Source organism: Mandrillus leucophaeus, unplaced genomic scaffold (genome assembly GCF_000951045.1).
Source record: "Mandrillus leucophaeus isolate KB7577 unplaced genomic scaffold, Mleu.le_1.0 Scaffold73, whole genome shotgun sequence".
Lineage (NCBI taxonomy): Eukaryota > Metazoa > Chordata > Mammalia > Primates > Cercopithecidae > Mandrillus > Mandrillus leucophaeus.
In genome coordinates, this window is record NW_012107919.1 from 4,613,779 (window position 1) to 4,641,386 (window position 27,608).

The 27,608-nt window shown below is 36.3% G+C and overlaps 1 protein-coding gene across 2 annotated transcripts in view; it reads right to left on the bottom strand.

Moving 5' to 3' along the window:
• Positions 1-27,608, bottom strand: part of ELP4 (elongator acetyltransferase complex subunit 4) — a 276,719-nt gene that overhangs the window by 43,403 nt on the left and 205,708 nt on the right. The window lies entirely within an intron of this gene.

Here is a 27,608-nt window from a genome sequence, read left to right on the forward strand (position 1 = left end):
TTTTTTTTTTTTTTTAGTGACATGCTTTGATTCCTTTATCATTTTCTTTTGTATCTTCTAAAGGTATTTTCTTTGTGGTTACCATGGGGCTAACACAAAACATTTTACAGTTATAACAATATATTTCAAGCTGATAACTTCAAGTGCATACAAAAACTATGCTATTACTCCCCCCACCCACTTTACATTATTTATGTCACAAAGTAGATCTTGTTATACTGTGTATCCATTGCATATTTTTATAGTTATAGATACTATACTTTTATCATTTAAATTCTATAGAATTAAAAGTGATTTATATACTACTATTACAGTGTTACGGTATTCTGTATTTGTCTATATATTTACCTTTATCAACAAGTTTTATACTTTCCTGTATACTTTTGTGTTACTATTTTGTGTCTTTTCATTTCAACTTGAAGTACTCCCTTTAGCCTTTCTTGGATGCCAGGTCTAGTGGTGATGAACTCCCACAGCTTTTGAATAACTGGGAGAGTCTTTATTGCTCCATTTTTGAAGAATAGTTTTGCCAGAGATACTATTCTTTGTTGGCATTTTTTTTTCATTCAGCACTTTTAATATATTATCCCATTCTCATATTGCCTCCAAAGTTTCTGCTACGAAATTCACTGATAGTCTCATGGAGTTTCCCTTGTTTGTGATGATTCACTTTTGTTTCGTTGTTTCAAAATTTTGTCTTTTATTTCTGACAGTTTGATTATAATGTGTCTTAGTGTTGACTTCTTTGGATTCATCTTACTTGGGATCCATTGGGCTTCTTGAATTTGGATATCCATTTTTAGCCCCAGATTTGGGGAGTTGTTTCCATTATTTCTTTAAATAAGCTTTCTGCCTCCTTTTCTCTCTCTTCTTCACAGACCACACACACACACACACACACACACACAACACAACATGCTTAATGGTGTCCCATAAGTCCCCTAGGCTTTCTGTATTCTTTTTTTTTGCTCTCTGACTGGATAATTTCAAATGATCTGTCTTCAAGTTTGTTGATTCTTCCTTCGAACCTTCTAAAGAATTTTTAAAAGTTTAGTTATTGTACTCTTCAGTTCCAAAATTTGTTTGGTTCTTTTATATTTTCTGTTTCTTTGTTGAAATACTCATTTTGTTCACACACAGTTTCTCTGAGTTTGATTAACATATTTATGATGGTTACCTTGAATTCTTTGTCAAGTAATTCACATACCTGTTTTTTAAGGTTTGTTTCTGGAAATTTATTTTGCTCCTTTGATTGGGCTATTTCCCTGTTTCTTCATATTCCTTATAACTTTGTGTCAGTATCCATATATTTAACAAAGTAACCACCTCTCTCAGTTTTTTCAGACTGGCTTTGTACAGAGAAAGACTTTCGCCAATCAGCCTGGTTAGAGGTTCTGGGAGTCTTTCAAGCTTTTTCTCTGGTTGTGTCTTCTCTAAACTTGTGTGTTTAGATTTTTACTTAGATTTGCTGGTTTCTTTTTTTTTTTTTTTTTTTCCAGGGGCTTGTAATCTCTTGCTCCCTCTGATTCCTCTGATATACTGAAGGTCCTCTAAAGCAGCAGGACATCACCTAGCTCTTTTTCGTTTTCAGTGACCCCCAGGAATCTAGAATATGCTGGGTCCCGTAAGTGTCCTGTGTCAGGCTAGAAGGAATTCAGTCCCTTGGGCAGCCCCCTAAAATGCTAGAATGTTGAACACATGCTCCATTCTTTTCTTTCCCCTTGAGGTAGAGCTAACCAACTTGTATTTTCCGGTGTCTGCTATACTGCAGTTTCTGGAGCAGTAGCACACTGCCAAGCTCCTGCTCTCAGAGCCCTCACATATCTAGAATATGCCAGGCCATGTCAGTGCTCTGAGAGAGACGACACAGAAGCCAGTCCCTTAGGCAGCTCCCCTCAGAAGTCAGAATGTTGGATGTTTATGGTCCAGTCTTCTCTGTCCATGGAGAAGCCTGGAGCTGAGAGTTTCCTTCTGCATGATGATATTCTCTCCAAAATTCATGTTAAAACGTAATCCCCAATACAACAATATTAAGAGGTGTGGCCTTTGGGAGGTGATTAAGTCATGAGGGCTTGCCTTTATGAATGGAACTTGAGGTTGAAGGGAGTGTGTTCTTGCTCTTCTGTTCCTTCCACCATGTGAGGATACCTAGACAGGCCTTCACCAGACACTGAACCTGTTGGTGCCTTGATCTTGGAATTCCCAGCCACCAGGATTGTGAGAGATAAATCTCTATTGTTTATAAATTACCCAGATCTGTGGCACTTTGTTATAGTAGCACAAATGGACTAAAACACCTCCTGATTGACTGGGAGTATGCAAGGACAATGGTGAGAGGGTGCAATGAGTTTTCCTGTTGGCTTACAGTGGCTAGTTTTGTACTTGCTTGGGGTGCAGGAGTCTCTTAACTGGTTTCTGGATTTCTCACAAAGGGAAATGGTCCATGTTTTGTTGCTGAATTGGTATTTCCGGAAAAGGAAAGAATGTCTGGGGATTCCTATTATACAATCTTGCAGATGTCACTACTAGACTTTTCTTAAGTTGGCTTCCTTAATAACACAATCTCACTGAGTAATAGCCATTAAACTATATGAAGAAGGATAAGTCTCAGCCAAACTAATAGTGCTATAGTCAATGTGGCTGAATTATATGTAGTCAAGCTAGAAGATAACAAGCATTTTTGGAAAAAGCTTTCATTCAAGCTGTGTCACACACTCATACTCATAACCAATTTTATAATTAATAAGCCAACTGGTTGTTTGATGAAAATGGCTGGGTGTATAAGGATGGCAATCAGTTTTTGGAGTATAGTAGTAAATGGGTTAATTCATTAAACAGCTGAAGCAGTTATGCATATAGAAAGACCCAAAGCTCTCCCACAAATACAGATTACCATGATAGCCAAACAAAACGGGGTTAGAAGTGTATAACAACAAAAAATTTTTTTGAGATCTGAAGTCTAATTTCTAGTATGTCAGTATTGGTATCTATTATTATTTTTATTACACATTATGCCACTAGTGACATTTTATATTTAATTCCCAAAATGATTATTTGCCTATTATTTCATTTTATTTTTGTATCATCCCCATGAGGTAGAGCCTGAGGAAATGGGCCCATATATATTTTTATTGCTAAGTTAGTACATAGATACTAATTGCGGAAACAATCTGTTCAGAGAGCATAGAGCAGTGGTACTGATAGTTATTATGGTTTAGTACAGCCATTATAACTTACAGTAGACATCCTACCTCATAAAACATTTTGAAATATACTGCATGTATAACTTTCTTAGCCCTTATAAATGACCAAGCGCATTTTAAAATGAGCTGCAATTACAACATTCTGTTTTACTAGTTTAAAACATTTCTTTTGGATTTGATTTTTCTTTGAAGTCTGGAAGAGAATGAGAGCCAGGAATACGTTGACATTTTCTCCTCTAGCTAATAAGACTATTCTGTGCTTTAATGTAAATGAATTTATTCTATATTTTCTTTCTATCTATTATGAAACCATTCAAATAGAAAGCTCAATATGCCTTCCTAAGATTCATGGTGTAATTTATCATGAGGTAAGGAGATCATACTGTACCCTTTCAACCTAACTTTAATTTTGGTTTCCAAACAATATATATATCTTTCAAGGTTAAAAGCACTGAAAGTACACATGAACACTAAGGAAAATCTTAAAATTTCCTGAAATGCATTAGCCATCCTATTTATATAACAAATATCTTGTTTGTTTATGATGATCTACATCATTAATCCAGATAAATAAACGTTGAAGTGAAGGGAGCTGGGTTTGCTGTGTTGTCCATTGCCCAGCAACCAATGGTTATAATTGTTTTTCAGCAGAGCACTGCTGCAAAGACTTAGAGCTTTTGCAGCATATGCTACTTTGTATATATATACAGATCCAGGAAAGCCTAAGAACTCACACTTACTATTGGTTAGCTGGGCAAGTTTGGGGTATTTACTTTTTAAAAATTGTACTTCCCTAAAACATTAATGTTTGTTACAATTAGGGTACTAGGTACACAGAAGCTTTCTAATAGTATCTATATACTTGAAATGCTTAATTTTTTGACAAAAGCATAAATGTCTACCAAGTTAATTCTATGCTTTTATTCTTTAAAGGACATTTTTATGAACTTTGAAAAAATCGTAACAGTAATATATGCTTATAATAGATTAATATAATGTAAAATAATATATGTATAAAAGAAAAACTAAAAATGCCGTTCCTATTTTTAATTCCCTAGTTCCATCCTCTGAGGTAACAACTCTTCAATAGATTATGTATTCTTCTTCAACCTAGCATATCCTTATTAATGATATAAAGCAAATAGCTTTTGAAACCTATAATCATCTTTATCATCTATTGCTGGAGGTTATTTCTCTTATAAGGTTTGTTTATATGCTTTTTTGGGAAATAATATAATGGCAAAATTTCATGCTTGATGTAAAGTAACAGGCACTTTATTTCTGAGATAGATGAGCCTCTTTAAATTGAAAAACATACTTGTAGATCTATGCATAAGACACTACTTAGCATCTCTGCCAAAAAATCTGCTATTCAACAGATGTGTACTTAGAATATCTATTCTGAATGCTTGATGCTATGCAGTGTTTGTGCTACAAAGTAGCTGAAGATACATGCTCTTTCTGTAATCAACCTCTCCTATGCCTGTGTTAAGTTACTACCTTTCTGAGTCTCAGTTTCTTCATTATTCAATAATTCTTCATTATTCAAGCAGTTATGTGAATCAATAATAATAGATAATGGGCATATTTCCTGCCTTCACCATCAGAGCTTACTAGTGTTTGATATTCTTTAGTGGATACAGTGAAAAGTATAATGACAAGATTGATACATTTACTATGTTCACTGACATTAATAAATGAGCAGAAGGGAGGAAATCATGTCCAAGAGTAAGTGAACACAGTAGCTTCTGTGGCTAGGCCTCTTAACAGTTTGGAATAATTTACAAACAAAGGAAATGTCCTTTTGACATTCAATAGAAATGGTAACCTTATCTTCTATTCTTTAAGGAGAAGTGCTATATTAGAAAGAACATGAGACCTGATTCTCCCAAGTCCTCCTTCGCCAATAAACTAACTGGTCTGAGCCAATAAATCAAGATCTAAAATTTTTTATGTATAAAAAATAATTAATATCTACTCTCCTTTCATAATCAAACACATTTTTAGTTAGCAGTTATCATGTGAAACAATACAACAAATGAGACACAGCTTTCCTCTTGTTAGTCTTCCAAACAAAAACTCTACATATGTTCACTTTAAAGTTAAAAAAAAAACTGTAAAAATAAAGTTCTTTTTCTTTTGAGCCCAAAGCTGAGGACACTGATACTGTCCATAGATAGTGACGTTTCTTAAGGCCACATTACCAGAGATTACTATAAAATTATGAAATTTGAGCCACTTATTCTTGGTCTTTTATTATAAAAATATATTTCATTTTGAAAATGAGACAAGGCCAAGTGTTAAAAGATATAGCTCAAGCTTAGGCAGTTCAAGAACTGTTTCCTACTGAGAAACAGAGTTCATTATAAATTACGTTTCTGTTTATTGTTTATTAAAGAAAAACATAATATTAACATGCAAACCAACACATCAATCAATTCATACTGTATAATATAATCCAGTGGTTCCCAAAGTGTATTTTTTGGAACACTGGTTCTGTATGATAGGACTTACATAAAAGAAGGTTCTATAATCAAATAATTGTTAAAAATGCTGGGCTAAACAAGGTAATGTGGTATTTTTTTTTTTTCCATTAGGATTCCTTTTTTTTTTTTAGCCACCTGCCCCTTCATTAGGATTTCTATGTTACTTTACAATTTTAAATAGAGACCATATTATGCTGAGTTTCCTCAGCATATTTGACCAGATAATTTTTTTGTTGATTTGTAGCATCTGATAGAATTAGCGTTACACAGCATGCATTTGGAACATGCTGGCATACCCTCTCCTGTAAGATTAGTTACCAAAAATCACAAATGATCCCAATATTGCTTACAGTCTCCCTTTTCATGTGTTCCCCTGTATCCTGCCCCCTTTATTTCTTCCTTTTAAAATTACTATAATACCAGTTCCCTGGTCTCCTTTCCTCCACCCTCTTCTGTACCTTGTCTAACAGTGAACTTCCCCAAATTTCCATTTCCCTCAGGTCACTCTACTGAAAAGCCTTTCTACTGTACTCATGTTTATAGTCTTCAATTCTGTCCTTGATAACCCCTTGATCTGATGTTCCCAGCCTGCTTTTCTGATCTTATATCCTGTATTTCCATGAGAAGAAAGCTTACTCACTTTCCCCAAATCTGTTCCTCAATTTTCCGGATCTCAATCTCTGTTTACATTCTCCTCTAACTGAGATCTTCCCTCAATCCTATTGATTTTGCCAAAGTCTCTCTGATATACCACCCTCCTTTGTTAAGCATTCTTAGAATCTTAGCCTTTTCTGAAAAGGTAAGGAAACTGACATTTAAAAATTTTTTTTTACTGTGTGTCAAGAATTTCTTAAGAACTTGACTCTGCATCAAAAATTACTCCTTCTATCAGCATATAAGTATAACGGCATGGGGTGCAGTTGCTTACAGGATGGACCCATCCCTGGCAACAATAGGGACTAAGTAATGCCCAAAGTGAGGTTTCAGCAATTGGACCCAGATATCCCCTAAGGGTGGAAGAGGTATACCCTCTACCACAGCCAAGGCTCCAACTTAATAAGTTTCAGGAAGGAATGGCAAGAGTTATGAGGTAACTTGTCTTTGTGGGAAATACAGTGCTTGTGGTGAAAAGATTCTATTCTGTGAAGCTGGTTTCAAAAGTGATGGGTGGGGCTCCAAGAGACAAACTCAAAGACTGGCCATGCCTGCAAGATGAAAAGACTGGCACTCCATCCCCCAGTGAACATCAGTCTAGGCAGAGAATGTGCTTATCTGTCCCTGTTCCTGTGAAGCAAGGCAGGGAGAACTAGAGAGAAATGGCAGGGCAGAGAGAAGGGGTGGTGGTGGAGCAGCCTGCATGACCATGGTCTGGCCGGGCAAGGATGTAGGAAATTCCTGTGGGACAAGCAGGGTGAGTTGCACTTGAGTCAGCTTGCTGGTGTTCTACCCAAGATGATGACCTGCCTGGCAAGGGGAATCCATCAGCAAGAGGCTGGAGAGGCATACCACTGTGAGCAGGAGAGGAGATGGAACAACTGCTGTACCCTGACTTCAGAAAGTATGATGTGGATGCCTCACAGGGCCTCTGAAAAGCTCAAACATCTAGCCCGTGAAAACGCCAGCATTTGGATTCCTGCCTCAGAGGTAGTCAGAGAAGCAGTCATAATGAACAGAAGACTCTTGAGTGGCCAGCTGTGTAAAGAAACATATGCCTCTTCCCACTCTTTTTTCCCTGGCCCAACAAATTGGAGGAACTCTTGCAAAGAGGAGGGAGAACCATAATCTTTGAACCAGATTCTGCTGATTCCTTCAATATCTCAAATAGTGAGGATCCTCACTGAAGTCTGCATTGGGAAAAAAGGAGAGGAGATTCTAAACTACATTTGAGGTTAAAAATTTAAAGATGTAACAGTGAATTTTAGTAAACAAGTGACCCTAAAGCTGCAGAATAACACAAAGATATATGTAAGGGACAGGAAAAGATTTTACAAAGCACACTTGAAAGCCACAATAACAACAAATCAAACTGTTTAATGTGTATGCTTCCTGAGTTGAGATGCCTCAATAAACTGGTAAAAGATGTTGGCCATGGCTCTTATTTCATGCTTTTGTATGGTGGCATCCTATACTCTGGAGTGAAAGAAAGACTGTGGAAGAAGTCAGTCATGGCCTCTGGCCTGGTCACTTGCAAAATCCACAAATAAAGTTAATGAGAGTTATTAGGATCTGTCATGTTGGTGATTTGAAGGCACTGGTGTCAAGGAATTACACTGCCTATTATCTTTAAATTCTTCTATTTTGGAGACATAGCTTTAGACAAATTGGTCTAGCAATGCCTCCATTATAACTAGTCAATATTTTATAACAGCAGTTTCAATTAAAACACTGATTTTATAATTACAACTATGATTAAAATGAAAAGGTTGCAGTCAATATTAGTTTTTATATAAAGAAACATGAAATCACTTTTGATCAGGGAGACAAGAAGAAAATAAAGCCAGCAGTAAGATGTTGGTTGACACTCCCTTTTTTCCCACATCCTTTCTCTTCCCAGTCCAGTCTTCTCGAGGGGTCTAAGCATGCACTAAAAATATAAGAGGGGCCTGGTAACTTCCTTTCCATTTCCTTAACCAGGACAAACTGATGTGAAGTCCAGTTCTGTCATTAATTAGCTACATAACCTTGGGCTGGGCAATGTGGGGGTAGAGGTGAGGGTTAGCGTAGCCATCTCTAGAAAGTTTTAAAATGTCGCAATTCTTGGAGTATCCACAAATCCCCTTTGTTTTATATTTAATATCTCCAGGTCTTTGACATAGACAACCCTATTTATTTTATACTTGCATTTGGTGTTCTAACTAGATGAAGGAAACAGCCTATTTACTCAAGGTACCTGCAACCAATTAGGATTTTATCTTCTAGAAATTTGCTTTAAGACAAAGCCTCAAACACTGCACAGTGTTTATAAATGTGATCTGCTTTTTCAGTGCATAAATAAGTAATTTGCTCCTTTTTCAGATCTCCTATAAGAATCTTTTGGAGGCAGATTGTCAGGGTTTGAATCCTCCATGTGCCCTTTACCACAGAGTGATCTTGGGTATCAGTTACTTCAGCTGTAAAATGGGGATAATGATAGCATATCCATTAAGGTCTTTGAGGATTAATGACTTAATACATGTAAAGTGCTTAGAACAATGTCTGGCATAATAAATGTTAGCCATTATTTTATTTTAGGTAGACTGGGTCTATCCAGCAGGTGGGCCCTGTTTCTTTGGCATCACACAGAAAACCCTGTGCTTCAAAGGGTCCTGTGTTTGGGGTTTAATGTTCTGTGTTTGCTGTCGTGAAATTCCTAATGATTTCATTACTGAATTTATGTTTTGTAAGTGAAGTTTGTGGGGACAATGAAGTACGTGTGGACCCGGGGGAGTGGGTGTTGGGGGGTGTTGGCTACTATGCAGTCCCTGTCCCCTGGCTTCTAGGATGGATAGTCCACACCCACTCTGCCATACCCTGGGACTTCAGCCCTTACAGGACTCCCAGTCTCCTTTCTCCTTCCTTAGTGACTAGTGACTGCTATCACCTTCTGCCTCGTTCATGGCCCGGATGAGGGTGTAAAAAGGGTTAGGGTTGACCCTTGGCATCTTGAGACGGGACATGGAGGCAGTTGTCCTGCCTTAAACTGGCAGTGCCTCAGGACGTTTGGTGGGTGACTGGGCAGGGGTAAGCTTCTTGCCGCCTCCCATCCAGGTACCTACCACGTTATAGCATGGAGGCTACAAAAGCCATCCAGAGAGGGCTGGGGCAGTGGGCCTATGGGAGGGTGATGCCTGGCTCGACTTCCCCACTTCTGGTGACCACAGCCCATCAGCTCAGTGGTTGGCAAGAGCAAAAACCTGATACCTAATGGGCGGCTTGTGTCCCAAGTTGTGGGGTGAGACCCACAGTGTCCTGTGAAGTCTGTGCTGAGTATCCCTGTGCCTGAAGGAGCACGACCTTAATTAGCAAATACAGCAATACAGGTAGAGAGAGGGAGAGAGAGGGAAAGAGAGAGAGAAAGACAGAGAAAGAGAAAGAGAGAGAGAGAGAGAGAGAGAGAGAAAGAGACACCTTGGGAGAAAGGGAAAAGGTTCATATTTTAGTATTTTTAATGGCAAGTTTTCTGGTTTTTTGAATCATATGACCCACATTTTCATTTTCACTGGGCCCTGCAAATTATGTAGTCATTCTGTCTGCAAGGCTTACTTTCTTCCACAGAAGGGTTTTACAACTTTTACTAGGCATTTTCACTAAGAAATCACAGATGATTGATTATTAAACTATCTGAATATAGACAATGTCAATTGTAAACATCATAAATTTTAAAATGTATAACCAATTTTAAAAACTCATACTAGCTCAATATTTCTAAGATTATCATTCTCTTTATTCCACATAGTAGAAATCAAATACTGCCTCCTTCTTCCTGAATTCTCAAGTCTTAATCATTTGTGTTTTGAACAAAAGAATAAACATTGAAAACAGACGACGACAACAAAAATAATACATGAAGAGTTTTCTGTGGGAAGTTTTCTCTTACTTCCAAGGGCCAGATTGGATAGACGTGTTTTTATCTGAGGAACACTGCAATTATTTAATATTTGAAATATTATGTATGTTTAATATGATATACATTACCATTAAGTTACAATTTTTCACTCAAAATATCAATATTTTCCACAAGAAATATTGTGAAAGCTGCTGGCCACAGGGCTGTATATTAGGTTGCTGTGGGTACACAATAAAAGTGAGGAAGGCAATGGAGAGGGTCACAGCATCAGTCAGGGAGGCAGTAGTAAAGGTGAACTCATTATCATTACAACAGGTTATAAGTTATTGCCAATTATTTAAATTATAAAGATGGCAAGATCAAGCCTGAAAAGCACATAAAAACAAAATAAACATATTGTGGAACCTATGAATTGTACACAATTTTAGTTTGGTAACGTTTTGGTTTTTTCAGTTCAATATCATTTTTAATTGAACCATTTTATCTGAGAAATGATTTGCTCATTTATATTTTCCAATTGATTAATGCCCCCAGGGTCCTGCCAAATTTGAATCTGCTACCCCCCAAATTCCCCACAAGACCTGCCACTGCTTCAGAAGTGTGCTGAATGAAAGAAGGCAAATCCAGATTCCAGCTGAGCAGTCAGGAAGCATCATCATGGGTTGAATGAAAAATCAGGAGTTGGATACACAGTTTTAGAAAACATACTAAAAAAAAAAGCCAAGACAGTTAAAAATTCTAACAAACCAAAATCAGGGTTGTGATACAGTACTAATGATATTTGTGGCTAGAACCTATGTTATAGTCCATGAGCTTATAATTTTCTGTTTCTTTGAATGGCAACAGGTTAATATCCACAAGGAAAATCATGCATACCCAAATCAAAAGGGACCTATTGGCATAAGGCATCTTGGCATCAGACTAGATTTACACACGCTGACATGTCAAAAGCCTTGAAACAGAAACTTCAGAACCTCCTCATGAATGCTGAAGGCAGCTCATTGACTTCATACTAGCTCAAAAGTAATCTTTCCAGGGATGGCATTCAACCACACAATCAACAAAACTGGCAAACAAAGCCTGAATATGTACTTGGCAGTGAAAGTCTTAAAGCAGAACAAAATATAAGACAGCTTCCAAAGCTGCCAAGTTTCAAATAAGAATCCAAGACTCTACATACAAAATAGGGAGTAAGGCACATTTTGAATAGCAATTTTAACTGATAGGGTAGAGTGAGCAAATTGAGCAATAGCCTCCATTTCTGTACCATGATCACAAACTCCCCTGGCCTGTCTTCTTAGGCTGGGCAAGAGAGCAAAGGGAACATGATTTCATTCCATCTGGTACTTGGCACGTATCTTCTTTTTGCTTTATCTTGCAGCGTGAATCTGCTCGTGCCCTGGTGTCCTCTCCAACTTTTCTTCCTAGCTATGTTATTCATGTTTCTTAAGAGCAAGGATTTTGCACAGTATGTCACACTTAGTAGCACTCACTGGTGGATATTTATGAAGGGTATTTTAAATGTTTGGTTGGAATAACCTCAATTGATTACTTAGTACTCCTCTCAGTTAAGGTGTAAGTTTCAGTGAGTTCAAATTCTACCAGAAAACTTAAAAAGTTGTAAAGTTTTACTATGCCTTACCAACTACTCCTTTGCTAAGCAAATGAAAGAGACTTTAATTCCTTTAATCTATTTTTTTTTTTTTTTTGGCCTTACTATAGTACAAGGGTGCTGAAGTGCATGCCTGCATCAGCAGGTTCCCACTTCAGTACAATTCAAGCAAAACAATTTGAAAAAGTGCCAAACTATCTTGGGATTGGGCAGACAATAGTGACCCTTCATGATTCCATGAATAATGTAAACAGGGAACATATTGCTGAGGTCAAAGGAAAGTAAAAAAAAGTAATTGCCTAGAAAGAAAAAAGAGGTGTAAGATTTTAGGAGAACAAACAGCATTTGAAATGGAGATCATATTGTTTACACATTAAGTTCTGAGTTTTCATTTTTCCAGTGCCAAGGCTGTGTTAATTACAATTATTTATCTTAAAGGTTTCTGCAGGCACAGAACTGTGGTGAGAATCTGTGCCTAACTCTTCCCTTCTGCTTGAATAAAAATAGAAGATGCAGTAGTCAATATAACTTCACTTCATCAAAACTATGTCAGAACTTTTAATACAAAAAACACTTGAAAAAAAAACAAAGCTCTTTTACAAAAGGCCACTCCAGTGATTATGTAGTGGTGTCTCATTATGATTGTTCCCAATATTTTATTGTGAAAAATTTCAGATATAAGAGAATATGCATTTACAGATCACTTAGGTTGTACAAGGAACCGTTCTCTACACTTGCTTTTTCACCTCTCTAAAGATCTATCCACATTCACCAGTCTCTAATTTGTGACGAATTTCAAAGAAAGTTGCAGACATCAGCATACTTTACCCCTAACCACTTCAGCATGCATATCATTATCTAAAAGTCAGTATTTGTTTATGGTTCTTTTTAAAAATCGGTTTAATGAGATATAATTCATATACCATACAATTCACCCTATGTTTCTTTTTTACATAAAAACTTTTAGTGAAGAAAACATAGAACATTTTTTTCTTCTGTCATTATTGTATGTATCAGTTAATACTTGTGGCTTTCAGATCTACTGATAAACACAAAACTACAAGTTTTGGAAAAAATCAAATCTTCAAGTTTGGAAAAGACCACAGACTCTTCCTCCAACCATAATAAAATGAGAAATTTCATTATTAGAATGTTAAAAACATAATTATAAACCTCAACTTCAAATGTGAGCTATTAAAACAAATGATGTTTCATCTATAACTATTCCACAAAATGCCACTGTAGGCCATGGATCCAAATACTTTACCACAGTTTTAGGCCTATTTACAGGTACACATTGTATTTTCTTTCTTTTCTTCTTTTTCCTTTTCTTTTCTTTTCTTCCTCCCTCCCTCCCTCCTTCCCTGTCTCCCTCCCTCCCTCCTTCTCCCTTCCCTTCCCCTCCCCTCCTCTTCCTTTCATTTCTTTTCTTTTTTCTTTTCTTTTTCAGGTTCTTGCTCTGTCACCCACGCTGGAGTGGTGCAGTGGTGCAATTATGCCTCACTGCAGTCTCAATCTCTTGGGCTCAGGAGATTCTCCCCTCAGCCTCTCAGAGTAGCTGGGACCAGAGGCACAAACCACCACACCTGGCTAATTTTTAAATTATGTGTAGACATGAGGTCCCACTATGTTGCCCAGGCTGGTCTCAAACTCCTGGGCTCAAGTGATCCTCCCACCTTGCTCTCCCAAAGTACTAGGATTACAGGTGTGAGCCACTGTGCCCAGACTGTATTTTCCAAATACACTATACAGCATCACCTATTCCATATGCTCTTGTACACTGTGAACTTGCTCCTCCACCATTAAGTGTCAGGGCTTAATTTTTCTCCCCTTGAATCTGAGTGAACTTGTTATTGTTCTAATCCATAAAGTATAGCAGATGTGATAGCTTTGTCAGTTTTGAGATGAGTCATAAAAGGCAATGCATCTTGTTTACTATGACACTAGCTTTTGGAGCCTAAGCTGCCATCTGAGTAGTTTGACCATCATGTAAGAAGCGATCACCATGCTGTGAGGAAGTCCAGGCCACATGCAAAGGCTACACACAGGTGCTCCAGAAGACAGCTCCAGTTAAGGTCCTAGTGGACGGTCAGCATCAACCATTACATAGGTCAGAGAAGACACTCCTAGTTGATTCCAAACGTTAGCCATCAAAATTTTTTGACTGAGTATCTAGGTACTATGGAATAGTGCATCCAATGAGCATGCCTGCTGTTCCCTACACAAGTTCCTGACCCACAAAAGCCTTGAATGTAATGAGTGTTTTCCATAACTATGTTTTGGTGTGGTTTAACACACAGCAATAATCACCAGAATAGCCCTTTTCTACTCCTCATTATGCAAAGCAAACCAGAAAGCACCACTGTTTTAAAAAGAAATATAATTTTTCTTCGGCAGGCATATCTGCATATAGAAAATATCTGGCAAGATACCACCTCAGATGGTTAATATTCAGGTCTATATTTAGGTAGGTAGAAATTTTATAAAGTACTGCTCTAAGAATTTCATGATGTTTGCCAGTTCCAGTTACTAGTTTGATAGTAATGCTATTTGCCTATATTCAGAAATAAACATAGACTAAAGCAGCACACAAGAAAAGAGGGTTTTAGGGGCTGGGCTCAGTGGCTCATGCCTGTAATCCCAGCACTTTGGGAGGCTGTGGCAGATAGATCACTTGAGTCCAGGAGTTTGAGACCAGCCTGTGCAACACAGTGAGACCCCAGGTCCATTAAAGAAAGGGTGGGGTGTAGTTGATTGTAAACTCAATATGAGTCAACCATGGATGTGGTTATCAAAAAACTAATATATTCCCAGGTCCATAAATAGAAGCACTATGATGAGGTCATTTTTTCAGAATAATGATTTTAAATGTATAAAATAAAATACACTAAACTACAAAGGAAATAAACTTCACTGAAATGTTATCAAATAATAAATTCTTTTTTCTTTCTTTCTTTTTTTTTTTTTTGAGACAGAGAGTCACTCTGTCTCCCAGGCTGGAGTGCAGTGGTACAATCTCGGCTCACTGCAACCTCCGCCTCCTGGGTTCAAGCGATTCTTCTGCCTCAGCCTCCCGAGTAGCTGGGACTACAGGCGTGGGCCACCATGTCCAGCTAATTTTTGTATTTTTAGTAGAGATGAGGTTTCACCATATTGGCCTCGTTGGTCCCAAACTCATGACCTCGTGATCCGCCCGCCTCAGCCTCCCAAAGTGCTGGGATTACAGGTGTGAGCCACCGTTCTTGCCATAAATTCATTTTTTATATAACCATCTATCTGCACATTTTTATTAACCACTGAATAACAAGAACAGCAGTGGGCCTAATACTAATATATTACAAAGGAGATAAGTAATACTTTGAGACTGCAATAAATACATGAAAAAGTCTGTGATTTCTGTTGACAATACTCACAGTTACTGCTAACGCGATTGTGGTTTGTTGCCTAGATTTATAACTAAGAAAATGTTACGTTTCAGTGGGAGTTTAGTAAGAATAAACATGTACATTTCTCTTCAATTCAAGTTCCTGGAACTGCCAAATTCTATCCACAGACTCCTTGTTCTTAAATCCCTTCAATTCCTTCATTTATCTATGATTCCTCAGGCTTACGGCATTTGTGGCCTCCTCATTCATTTTTTTTTTTCCTGCTGCCAAATTAACAAGTTGGGGAGAAAGTTTAGAATAAAAGACACATAAGACCCCCGGTTTGAGCAATTTCTTATATTTAGAACTGTTCATTATCTTCTCACCAGTCAATAGAATCTCATCCATTATTCCAGGCCTAGTTCAAGTCCTACTTTCTCTAGTAATGCAATATAGTCCATAAAGATTTCTCTTTTCTCTGAATTCTTACTGCATTTGGCATCAATTTACTCTCATTTTAGAACTTAATTAGTCTCCATTTCATTCACTATCAGTTTTGTCTTCTCACCTAGACAGGGAGGTTTATAGAAATTGAGAATGTTTGTTATGTTGTATTATCCAAAGCTTACTGCTAGGTACATTGCAGGTACTTGATATATCCCTGTATAATGCTTATCCTATTGGTAATGTTGTCCAGCTATGTAAATCACCTATATTGCAATGGGAAACTGAAACTACATGTATTATTTCTTACTATCACTGTCAACTACAATGGATCACTGATGGGCTACATATGGTATATCCTTGGTATTAATAATAACACTTATGTGACAATTATGTGCCAGATACACTTCTAAGCACTTTGCATATTAATCTTATCAGCTCCATGATATAGAAACTGTATTTATCCCCATTTTACAAATGAGAAAACTGAGGCATAGACAAATTAGTAAAGAGATAGAATGTAAAAGCAGATACTCTTTTCCAGAGCCAGTGCACTTAACCACTACACTGTACTGCTACTCAAGAACTTCATAAATAAAGAACTAGGCAGAGCACGGTGGCGTGTGCCTGCAATCCCAGCACTTTGGGAGGCTGAGATAAGGGAATGGTTTGAGGTTAGGAATTCGACACCATCCTGGGCAACATAGCAAAATCCTGTCTCTACCAAATAAACAAATTAGCTGGATGTGGTGGTGTGTGCCCAGAGTCCTAGCTACTCGGGAGGCTGAGGCAGGAGGATGGTTTATAACCCAGGAATTGGAAGCTGCAGTGACCTACGATCATGCCACTGAACTCTAGCCTGGGGGACACAGCGAGGCCCTGTCTCAAAAACAAACAAACAAACAAACAAACAAACCTCCTTGTATTAATATATATCTCTAACTTTACATGAAATCACTGGTTTGACAATTAGCTTTTCTTCTGCTAAACTCCTGTATCCCTTGACCGTGTAATAATTAACTCAGCCTTGTAGTGTTTGAATTTTATTATAGTAAAGCAGTTACCATCTACTAAGTGCTTGCTCTGTGTCAGATCCTAGGCTAACTGATTTAATGTATAGTTAATCTTTGTAACAACCCAATGAGGCAGGAAAGGAAACCTAGGCTCACATATAAGTAGCAAAAGATGAAGCAGTAAAAGAGCAAGGATTCTAACCTAAAACTGTCTGACACCAGAATTCATGCTTTAAAACACTTAAGCTATGTGTTTAGCCTCATTTCTACATCTAGATTACAAATTCCTTGAAGAGATGCCATCTGAGCCAATGAAGTGGTTCTTCTGTCTCTACGAACTATCATAGTGGTTACTGACGAGTAAAAATGAAAGAAATGTGTGGTAGGTAGAATAACAGTCCTCAAAAAATGTCCACACCATACTCTTTGGAACCTGTAATATGTTACCTTAAATGGCGAATAGGAATTAAGGTTAAAGATGGACTTAAGGTTGCCGATCGGTCACCTTAAAATAGGGAGATCTTGGTTTATTTGAGTGGGTCCAATGTAATTACAAGGATCCTCAAAAGTGAAAGAGAGAGGCAGAAAAAAACTCAGAGTTGGTAACGTAAGAAGGACTCAAACCAATGTTGCTTGCTTTGAAAATGGAGGAAGAAGCCATGAGCCAAGGAATGCAGGCAACCTCTAGAAGCTGGAAAAGGCAAGGGAATAGCTTCTTCCTTGGACCATCCAGGAGGAACGTAGCTCTACTGACCCCTTTTTGGACCTCTGCCTGCCAGAACTGTAAGAAAATACATCTGTATTGCTTAACCCACTAAAATTATGGCAATTTTTCATAGCAGCAATGGAAAACTGGTACAGCATGTAAATTCCACAAATTTGGAATTGTGTAAAAACAAATACGGTTTTAAACAACTTTTAAGTAACAATATGAATAACAACAGTGATATTTCTCTTGATTGTACTGGAAGAAGTAAAATGACATATAGTAAACATCATCACTGCGGAGTCATTACTAACATTTACTTTTAACTAGCTGGGTTAGAAATAAAAAATTTTTCTTTGCAATTTATCCTTTAGTCACTAGAATGTCCTTCTGTTTGTGAACATGATAAAAAAATTCTAAGGAAATGATTTTAATTACAACAAGAGAGATGTCTGTTTTGTTCAAAACAAGAAAGTATTTTTCATTCTATCATTATCATGCCTAAAATACTACCTTGGCTAATTGTTACTAAAATGTATTGCCTGGCTCTCAAATCCCTACATCTTACCAGACTTAAGTAGTTTTACATCAAAATGAAACTTATGATTATCATACAGTGCTGGTCTTTTCTATACCATCACAGACACTGGTCACCCCTAAATCTCTTATATATTTCTACTCTGCTTGACATGTTCTTTCTCTTCTCTGTCCATTCAGCACAAACTGTCCTTCTCTAAGCACTTACAGCATTCATATTCTCTAACTGCATTTTAGCTTCCATTGCACATTATTGTTTGTTATTTGCATTCCAATCATTATATTGCAGGTTTGTATGTTAATTTCCCTGTTACCTCCTTGAGGAGAGAAGATGGTCGATGGGTCCATAGGGGTTTATTATATTATTCTCTACTTTTGTGCATGTTTGAAATTTTCTATAATAAAAAGTTAAAAATAAATAAAACAAAATTGGGTAGGTACTCTTCTACCTGTAAAGCTTTCTTTCAATGTCTAGGTTTCTCCTTGTCTAGCACTGTAAGGTTGGTGGAATTGAGTTTGCCTCTAAAGTTACACCTCTTTTGGTTGAGGAAACACAGCATAAATATATAATAATATGATGCTCAAAGGGTCATGGCCTTATCCGACATTAATAGTAGATTTCTATAAATTAGAGTATATTATGCAAGATAAAACTTTTACCATTGCTCAGTAAAGAGAAGTACAAATAATTTTACTCACTGGTCAATTGTTTGTATAATCATTATACTTTGAAATCTTTGCTTCAATGTTATTGATACAGAATTCCTTGTTAGCATATTTCTGGCAAGAAATGATTGAGGCAGAAGGTTTTCATCAACATTTGATAAAGAAAAAGTTAGAATCAACAGTAAAACTTACCATTGCTAGTTTATACCATAAAGTATTAACAACACAAAATGTTAATTAATTTCTAATTCTCTATTCTATTATTTAGATTTCATGAAGGTTGATTGGACTTGATCCATCATTTTACGGAAAATTAATTATTTCAAATACATGCACCACTTTATGCAACCTGCCTGATTTGCATTGAGGAAAATTCAGCAGAAGTAATTGAGGCACAAGCAAATACTGGCACTGACTGAACTCAATTTTCATTCCAAATTTCTGCAAAATCCCAAGGCACAACAATATCAGATGCAAGGGGGAAAACAAACAAAAGCAATGTGAAAAGGGAACATGAAGAGAGAATATTACAAGAATCAGAGAACAAAGGGATTGCAAAACTATTTTAGTGCCATAGATGAGCAGTGAGGGCTTCATTCACGCAAGGTGGAATAAGATATCATATGGCATCCTGACAATTGATGTCTTCATTTAAATGTAAGAATTTACATTCTAATTAGAAAGAATTTACATCTTAATCAGAGGCAGCTGTATTATCTTGTTACTGTTTTTTTCAAAGGTAATGAACTAAAGTACTGCTGTGCTTTTTCAACCAGAAACTAAATAGACAGCATCCAGTGTTATTTTATAGCTTACCTGCTGTAAGCTGTTATTAATATTTTCAAAGATTAAATTCTAACCAAAATCTCTTGAAAATGAAAATTGTATTTGACATCACTAGAATAGTATGATAAAGACATTTAAAGTATTTAAACAAATCCTTTTTAACTTGTATTTTAAATGTACTTATTTATCAAGCCAATAGAAGCCTCTTAGGATTTATTAATATAATATTGTTTTCATTTTGGGGGATGCAGAAAAGCTGCTATTGCAGATATGTATTACACTGGTGAAACCTGGTTGCTCTCAAACTTACGCTGGTTACAAGAGATCATTTACTAAATACAAAACTTTACCTTAGTAAGAACATTTAAGTTAACACAAATTCTTTTTTATTTCCATGATATTTAACAAGGAAAGATAACATATACTTAAACAGAGTATTATCGTTGAATTTAACGCGATTTCGTTACTTCCACATTAATAACATTTAAAAATGTAATGCTTCACAAACATACACAATTCTGTTGGTGTCTAGTATTGCCAGTTAGTGAAATTAAAGGAAATAATGCATTCTAATTTGTATTGTTATATTCTAGGTTGTTCATAACATTGGTAACTAGACCTAGGTGTTGGTAGTTGGTGATATCTTTGCAAAATCAAGCCCATCATTCATATGAGAATCAGCATGAGCTCACTGACCCATGGTTTAGAAGAAATTGGGCTTGGCCTAAAAGAAATCAAGCAGAAGAAAATTACAAGTGTTAATAAAAATGTAAAATGCCACCTTTGTCCCTAGCACTATGCATCTTTAGGTTATTGATACTTATTTTCATCAGCTGCATCATTAATATGGAGTTGTAGTATGGGCCAGTTGATAACTTGCAGGTTTATGATTTAATTCCTTAGGTAATTTTTTTATTAAAGTGAAAAGAAGGAAAATAATAAAAAGACTAAGGCTATACTTACTATTAATAGTTTATTAAATAGATGATTAATTTGGTTAGTTTGGTCAAAATATTTAAAAATTATAGTCTAAAATAATGCGGAGGTACATATTTATCTTTATCACCATAAACTTTCTAAATCTATACATGTAAAAGAAAAATATATAATATTCAAATATGCTATATTTTACCAAAAATATAACAGAATAATTTCAGGTAAATTTTAAAAGATTAAATTAGTTTTAAGGTGGCATTTTCTTAACCTAGGCCACTCTGATGACAAAGAGGAGATAATTATTAGTTCACTGGTGCTTTTTCTTGTATTCCTACTAAAGACGATTTATAGAGGAAATGATTCAGATGGGTCTGACTGAATTATTGGCTCTGAAAGATGGCTTTATACTGCTGTCAGAAGCCATCAGCCCACTTTTGAAACGTTTATTTGTCTATGGCTCTTATGGGTATGATTTGTTATAAGGGCACTTAACACTACCACATGGTACACACAGTGCCTTCATTTTCAAAAGTGTCCCAGATAAGTTTTTGATTATCTCTAGGTTCTATGGAACCTGTTTGCATTTTCATAAAGAATCTCTAAAAATAAAGTACATTTTGTTTTTTACATTTATGTATCATCCAAGCATAATATAAAAGACTATCAGTTACAGTGTAACAGAGTGCATGTACACCTTCATGAATATTCTACTTGGTCTCATATTTACTGTAACCATAAATATTCATATCCAATCTAAAAGAGCATAGTGAACTATAATACAAGATTCCTCTTGCTTTATATCTTGTTTCCCTACTCATTTTTGATTTGGATTATCACAATTATTTCCTAATTAGACTCCATGCTCATAGTTACCTCCCCAACTATTTCTTACTTCATGGAATTGACAGCCTAAAGTCATGGGTTCTAGTTTCCCCTATTATACTGTAAGCTCTATTACTTACATGATATAGTACTTACATGCTTGGATAGTTACATGAAAAGATATGAATTCTAATACTGATTATGTCACTCTCTATATCTTATTCTTCTCATCTGTATGCTGAAGAGGTATCCAAAGACCATTTACGCCAGTGAACTTTTCCTCTGAAATTCAATGATTCTTACTCTTCATGTCTACTTACTGTGTTTTAGTTATTCCATATCTTTTTTTTTTTTTTTTTTTTTTTTTTGAGACAGAGTCTCTCTCTATCACCTAGGCAGGAGTGCAGTGGAACGATCTGAACTCACTGCAACCTGTGCCTCCAGGGTTCAAGCAATTCTCCTGTCTCAGCCTCCAGAATAGCTGGGACTACAGGCACACGCCACAATGCCTGGCTGATTTTTGTATTTTTAGTGGAGATAGGGTTTCACCATGTTGCCCAAGCTGGTCTTGAACTCCTGGCCTCAAGTGATCTGCCTGCCTTAGACTCACAAAGTGTTGGGATTACAGGCTCAGTGAGCCACCATGCCCGGCTGTTATTTCATATCTATTAACACATCATTCTTCCTTCAATCTTAACTCAAAATGTATTATTGCCTCTTTCTGTCCATACAAATCCTGTTCATTTTTCAAGATCTATTTAAAGTGTATCCTCTCCACAATGTTGCTCTGATCATGCTGGCCAACAATAATTTCCCCCTTGTCTAATTCATGTATTCAACAAATATTTATTGAGTGCCTACTCTTTTTCAGGCACTATAGTAGGTGCTGGAGATGCAAAGAATGAATAGAGAAACTTGGCCCCAGTACAAAAAGGGCTTATAATATAGTGGGGAAGACAGATAAGAAACTAGCAACAAAAATTAAAGACTGTGATAAGTGCAAGGAAGGCAACAAACAGCTTGCTGAGGGGGTGTGCATGTATATATACATGTACATCGTATATATAGCATGATCAGAGAAGGCTTGTTTCCTACAGCATTCTCAGTACATAGTAATAATTAATAATTTAATCCATTATTATCTTAAATTGGTATTTGACACATTGTGGTTGTAAATCTTACTTCCCAAGCTAGATTGCAGTAACAATGATAATTATTTTTTTGGCTAACATACATTGAGTATTTAAAATATGCCAGTTATTGTATTAGGCAATTCATGTGTATTTTATCATTTAATCCTTAGAACAAAATAGGTATTTTTATTATTATCTTATTTTATTCAAGATAAGGCAATAAGGACGTAGAGTCAAACTAAGATACTTTCCTTAAGTCAGACAATTAGTAAATGGCAGAGTTGGGACTAAAATCCAAGTCTGCAGACACTAAAATATGGCATATTAATTACCATGATAAACTCTTTCTTGGAGAGAGGGATCATATTTTATTAGATTCGGTATCATTACAGAGTAATAAAGAATCCTTTCCACATGCTTAACAATTACCTGATAGTGAGTAACTGAATAAGTGAAACTTGGGTCGTTCGGTAAGTATTACACTCCCTTAGGAGCAGCTTTCCAGTTTTAGTAGAAACTTAGCTGGCCTCTGAAGACTCATCTTGGAAAGAGAGACCCTTGGATTGAAAATCCTATTTAAAAGTATTTCAAATCTATAGTTTGTAATATGATATATCATCAACTTATTCCTAACTGACACTAGGTTGTATGCATATGCTTTCCTACTCAGGACCCTTGGTTTTGGGTAAATCTCATACCAGCAATTGCCCATTTTGAATTTACATTCTTTCACTCAGATGATTTTGACTCAAATACTAAAAATATTCAATGACAGGATGTATAAATCAGAGAGCTGTTACAGAGTAGAAAATTTATTAAAATCAATTAATCATGGACTTCCTGTCATAGAATTACAGTTAGATTTCAGATATTTTAAAGACCAAAAGGATAGGCTGATGAAAGTCTAAATTTTAATCTTATATATAAAAGAAAAATTGGGGAATTAAATCACATTTTTACTACAAACAAAATCTTGGATGTCAATAACAACTTTTCTTGCATAATTATTCAATTAGTTGCACTAACAGTGGAAACTTTAGGCAATAGGTAATTCAAAGGAGCAGCTTAAAGAAACATATATATTTGACTCAGAATATACTTCAGCATTGTTTTTATTATGGTTTTCTTAGGAAGAAATTAAAAGTTAGTTGACTTCTGTGACTTACTTTACTGCTTAGCTTTCTCACTGCTGGGTAAAACCAGCATCTTCTCTTCGGACATTCATACTGAGATACTAGTTGAAATCAGAGCTTAACAAGCACCAGTTTATAAATTTGTTGTTTTTCACTTTTACTGGAACTCATTGATAACTTTTTGATTTCCAGATCTGGCCAGAAGTACATTACTTAAATAAAAGATCCTTGGAAAAAAGGTCCTTACACCAGGAAATGAGGTGTTATTGTCAATAAAAACTTATTTTTGATACGGATAACCTTAAATGTGTATAATACACTTGTAGATAACTGATAACTGGCTTTAAAAATTATGTCTTGGATGCCATGCTGCTAAAATTGTGAAATATAAATCTAAATATCAAAGTTACATTTCAGGGGCTTACATGAAAACCATCTGAGATGCAATCGAACTCTGATGGCTTTGTTGTGGCTTGAGAACAGGGAAATTGCCTAGAGGACAACACCGAGCAAAAGGAATGGAAAAGGAATGAGTCAAAACACTTTTCAGGTGAAAAAATGAAAAACTAGGCTGGGCACAGTGCCTCACGCCTGTAATCGCAGCACTTTGGGAGGCAGAGATGGGCTGATCACTTGAGGTCAGGAGTTCGAGACCAGCCTGGCCAACACGGTGAAACCCATCTCTACTAAAAATACAAAAATTAGCCAGGTGTGGTGGCACATACTTGTAGTCCCAGCTACTCAGGAGGCTGAGGCAGGAGAATAACTTGACCCAGGGAGGAGGAGGTTGCAGTGAGCTGAGATGTGCCACTGCACTCTAGCCTAGGCGACAGAGTGAGACTCTGTCCCCACCACCCCCCACCTCAAAAAAAAAAAAAAAAAAACAAAAAAGAAACTAGAAAACACATAGATTAAAACAAAACAAGGAGAATGTAGGAATAAAACAGAGTTACAGGTTTACTTATGTACATTACTGATAGACATTCTTTAAAAACATAATTCAAGAGCAAGGACAATGATCCCAAGGAGGTATTGAATTTAAGGGACAAGGAGACCCACTGCCAGAAGATAACTATTGATAATATTCATCTGAGAGCACACCCTGTCTGTCCTCTATAATCCCTAGAGGTAGATTAATATACACTACAGTAAAAAGAAATAAATGCATTCATAATTCATATTCATCTCAAATGCAAAGAGCCTAAGCAAGAATCATACAACATTAAAATATTTAAGTACCCTCATATATTCAACAAATAGAACTTACAACTAGTGAAATACACTATAAAGCAAATAGAAAAATACTTTACAATATAATTAATAACCTTAAATGGGTAAGATAGGCTGTTAGGAAAAGAATCAATGAGAAACATGGAAAATAAGAATATTACTGCCAAAAGAAAAGTTCAACAGACAAACAGAAATGGACACAACTAAGAAATTAGTGAACTGGAAGATCACTAAGATACTCCCAGGATAAATTCAAAAAGCCAAAGAAAATAAAATGTTAGACAAAAGTTAAAATATATGGACACCAAATTCAGAAACTCCATTTGCCTGATAGGCACTGCAGAAGAGAAGGAAAAGAATGGCAGGGAGGAAACAATATAGATCTCGAAGTGGGAATTTACTATGTTAAACGATTGACAGAGAAATAAAAGAAGCAGAAAAAATACTTGACTAAAAACTCTTCATAAGCTAGGAAATAGGAGACATCCCTTGCCTGATATATGGGACCTACTGAATATCCAAAACAAGTATTTTTTTTAAGTGGTAAGATCATACAAAAAATTACAATAAAATCAGCAACAAAGACCGATGGCCAATTTCACCTACATATTTAACATTATACTGTAAGTCCTGCACAACACCAAAAAATATCACAAAGGAAGAGGCAAGTAATCATTATTTGTAGACAGTATGATTATGTATCTATAAAATTCACAAGACTCAACTGAGAAACTATTAGCATTAATGAGATGACTCAATAAGGTGACCAGATGTAAAATGAACATTTAAGCATCAATACAAAAAAATGTAGTAAAACAAAAAAAGGAGTCCCATTCACAGTAGTTAGGAAAAACCCACCAAATACTTAGGAATAAATCTGACATGAAATGAACAGACTGTTCACTCTTTTCATAAATATTTACTGAATAAGCAATGGGAATACAAAGGTAAGAAAAATAAATGACAAGCTCATGGTACCTGTCCTTACAGAGTTTAAAAAGTACATTAAGGTCGAAGCCCTCCTTCAAAGAATCACACTGGTAAACATATAAACAAACCGGTAAGTACTATGAAGTTCATGACGCTTTGAAGGTATAAAAGAGGAGAAGTAGAAGGTTTCCCTGTAGGAGACATTACTCTGGGAGCTGAAAAGGAATTATTTAGGTAGGGGGAAAATGTAAGAAGTTATATTTCCAAGAAGACTGAATGGTAAAGGCCCTGTGGTAGAAGAGAATAATGATTTTTTTTTTTTTTTTTGAGACGGAATCTCACTCTGTTGCCCGGGCTGGAGTGCAGTGGCCGGATCTCAGCTCACCGCAAGCTCCGCCTCCCGGGTTCACGCCATTCTCCTGCCTCAGCCTCCGGAGTAGCTGGGACTACAGGCGCCCGCCACCTCGCCCGGCTAGTTTTTTGTATTTTTTAGTAGAGACGGGGTTTCACCATGTTAGCCAGGATGGTCTCAGTCTCCTGACCTCGTGATCCGCCCGTCTCGGCCTCCCAAAGTGCTGGGATTACAGGCTTGAGCCACCGCGCCCGGCGAGAAAAATGATATTTTTTAAAAATTGAAACTAAAAAATAAAAGAATGCATGGCAGGCTGTAATAATGCCCCTGCTTATCCTTGATGATATACATGTCCTAATTCCTGAAATCCGTGAATGCTACTTTCCATGGCAAGGAGGACTTTTCATATGTGATTAGGGATCCTGAAATGGGGAAATGATTGCCCTGGGCACAATGTAGTCACAAGAGTCCTTATAAGAGGAGGATGAAGGGTAAAAGAGAGGCCATGTGATGATGGAAGCAGAGGTTAGAGTGATGAGGCCATAGCCAAGGTATGCTGGTAGTTTACAGCACTGAAAAATGGATTCTCCTATAAAGCTTCCAGAAGGAACTAGTCTTGCTGATACCTTGACCTTAATCCTCTGAGATCCTGACTGTGAACCTCTGACCTCTAGAATTATAGGGAAATAATTTATGTTATATTAAGCCACTAAGTTTGTGGTGATTTTTTATAGCAGTAATAGAAAAATAATATAAAATTAGTCATATATCACTTGTATAATTTAAAGAAAAAAGAAAATACCAACCATTCAAGTTGAATTGACAAATTCTTGCCATGGAATTATAGTAACATAGTGAATTACGGAAGGTATTATAAAATAATACATTGTCATAGAATAAAGGGAAGTAATAAAACGTAAGTATCATTACATTTTCCACACTTACAACATACAAAGATGATTCAGTATTTTTTGTATACGTTATAAAAGTATATTGTCAATAGATTACACATGGTAAAATGAGGTCTTTGGCTACCTTATATTTTCTGTTGAACATCAAGGATATTAGATAGTATTCCTACTAACATGAACTGTAAGGTTTTATTTCATATATATACTTACATGAAATTATATATATCTGGTATTAAATATTATGTACTACACTGTTGGTGGGAATATAGACTCATGCAGCAACTATGAAGAATAGTATGAAGGGTTCTCAAGAAATTGCAAATGTAACTACCATATGATCCAGCAATCCCACTACCGGGAATTTCTCCAAAGGAAGAAATTCCAAATTTCTCCAAATTTCTCCAAAGGATTTTTCTCCAAAAATCATTATATTGAAGAGATATCTGCACATCCATGTCTACTGCAGCACTATTCACGACAGCTAAGATATGAAGTCAACCTAGATATCCAACAAAAGATGAATAAAGAAAATGTGGTGTATATATACACAATGGAATACTATTCAGCTATAAAAAAGAATGTAATCCTGACATTTGCAGCAATGTGGATGGAACTGCAGGACATTATATTAAGTGAAATAAGCCAGGAACAGAATGTAAAATACCACCTGTTCTCACTCATATGTGGGAGCTAAAAAAGTTGATGTCATAGAAGTATTATAAAAAGTAGAACAGAGGATACTAGATGTTGGGATGGGTAGGGGGAAGGGAAGGAGAGGGAGAGATTTGTTAAAGGAT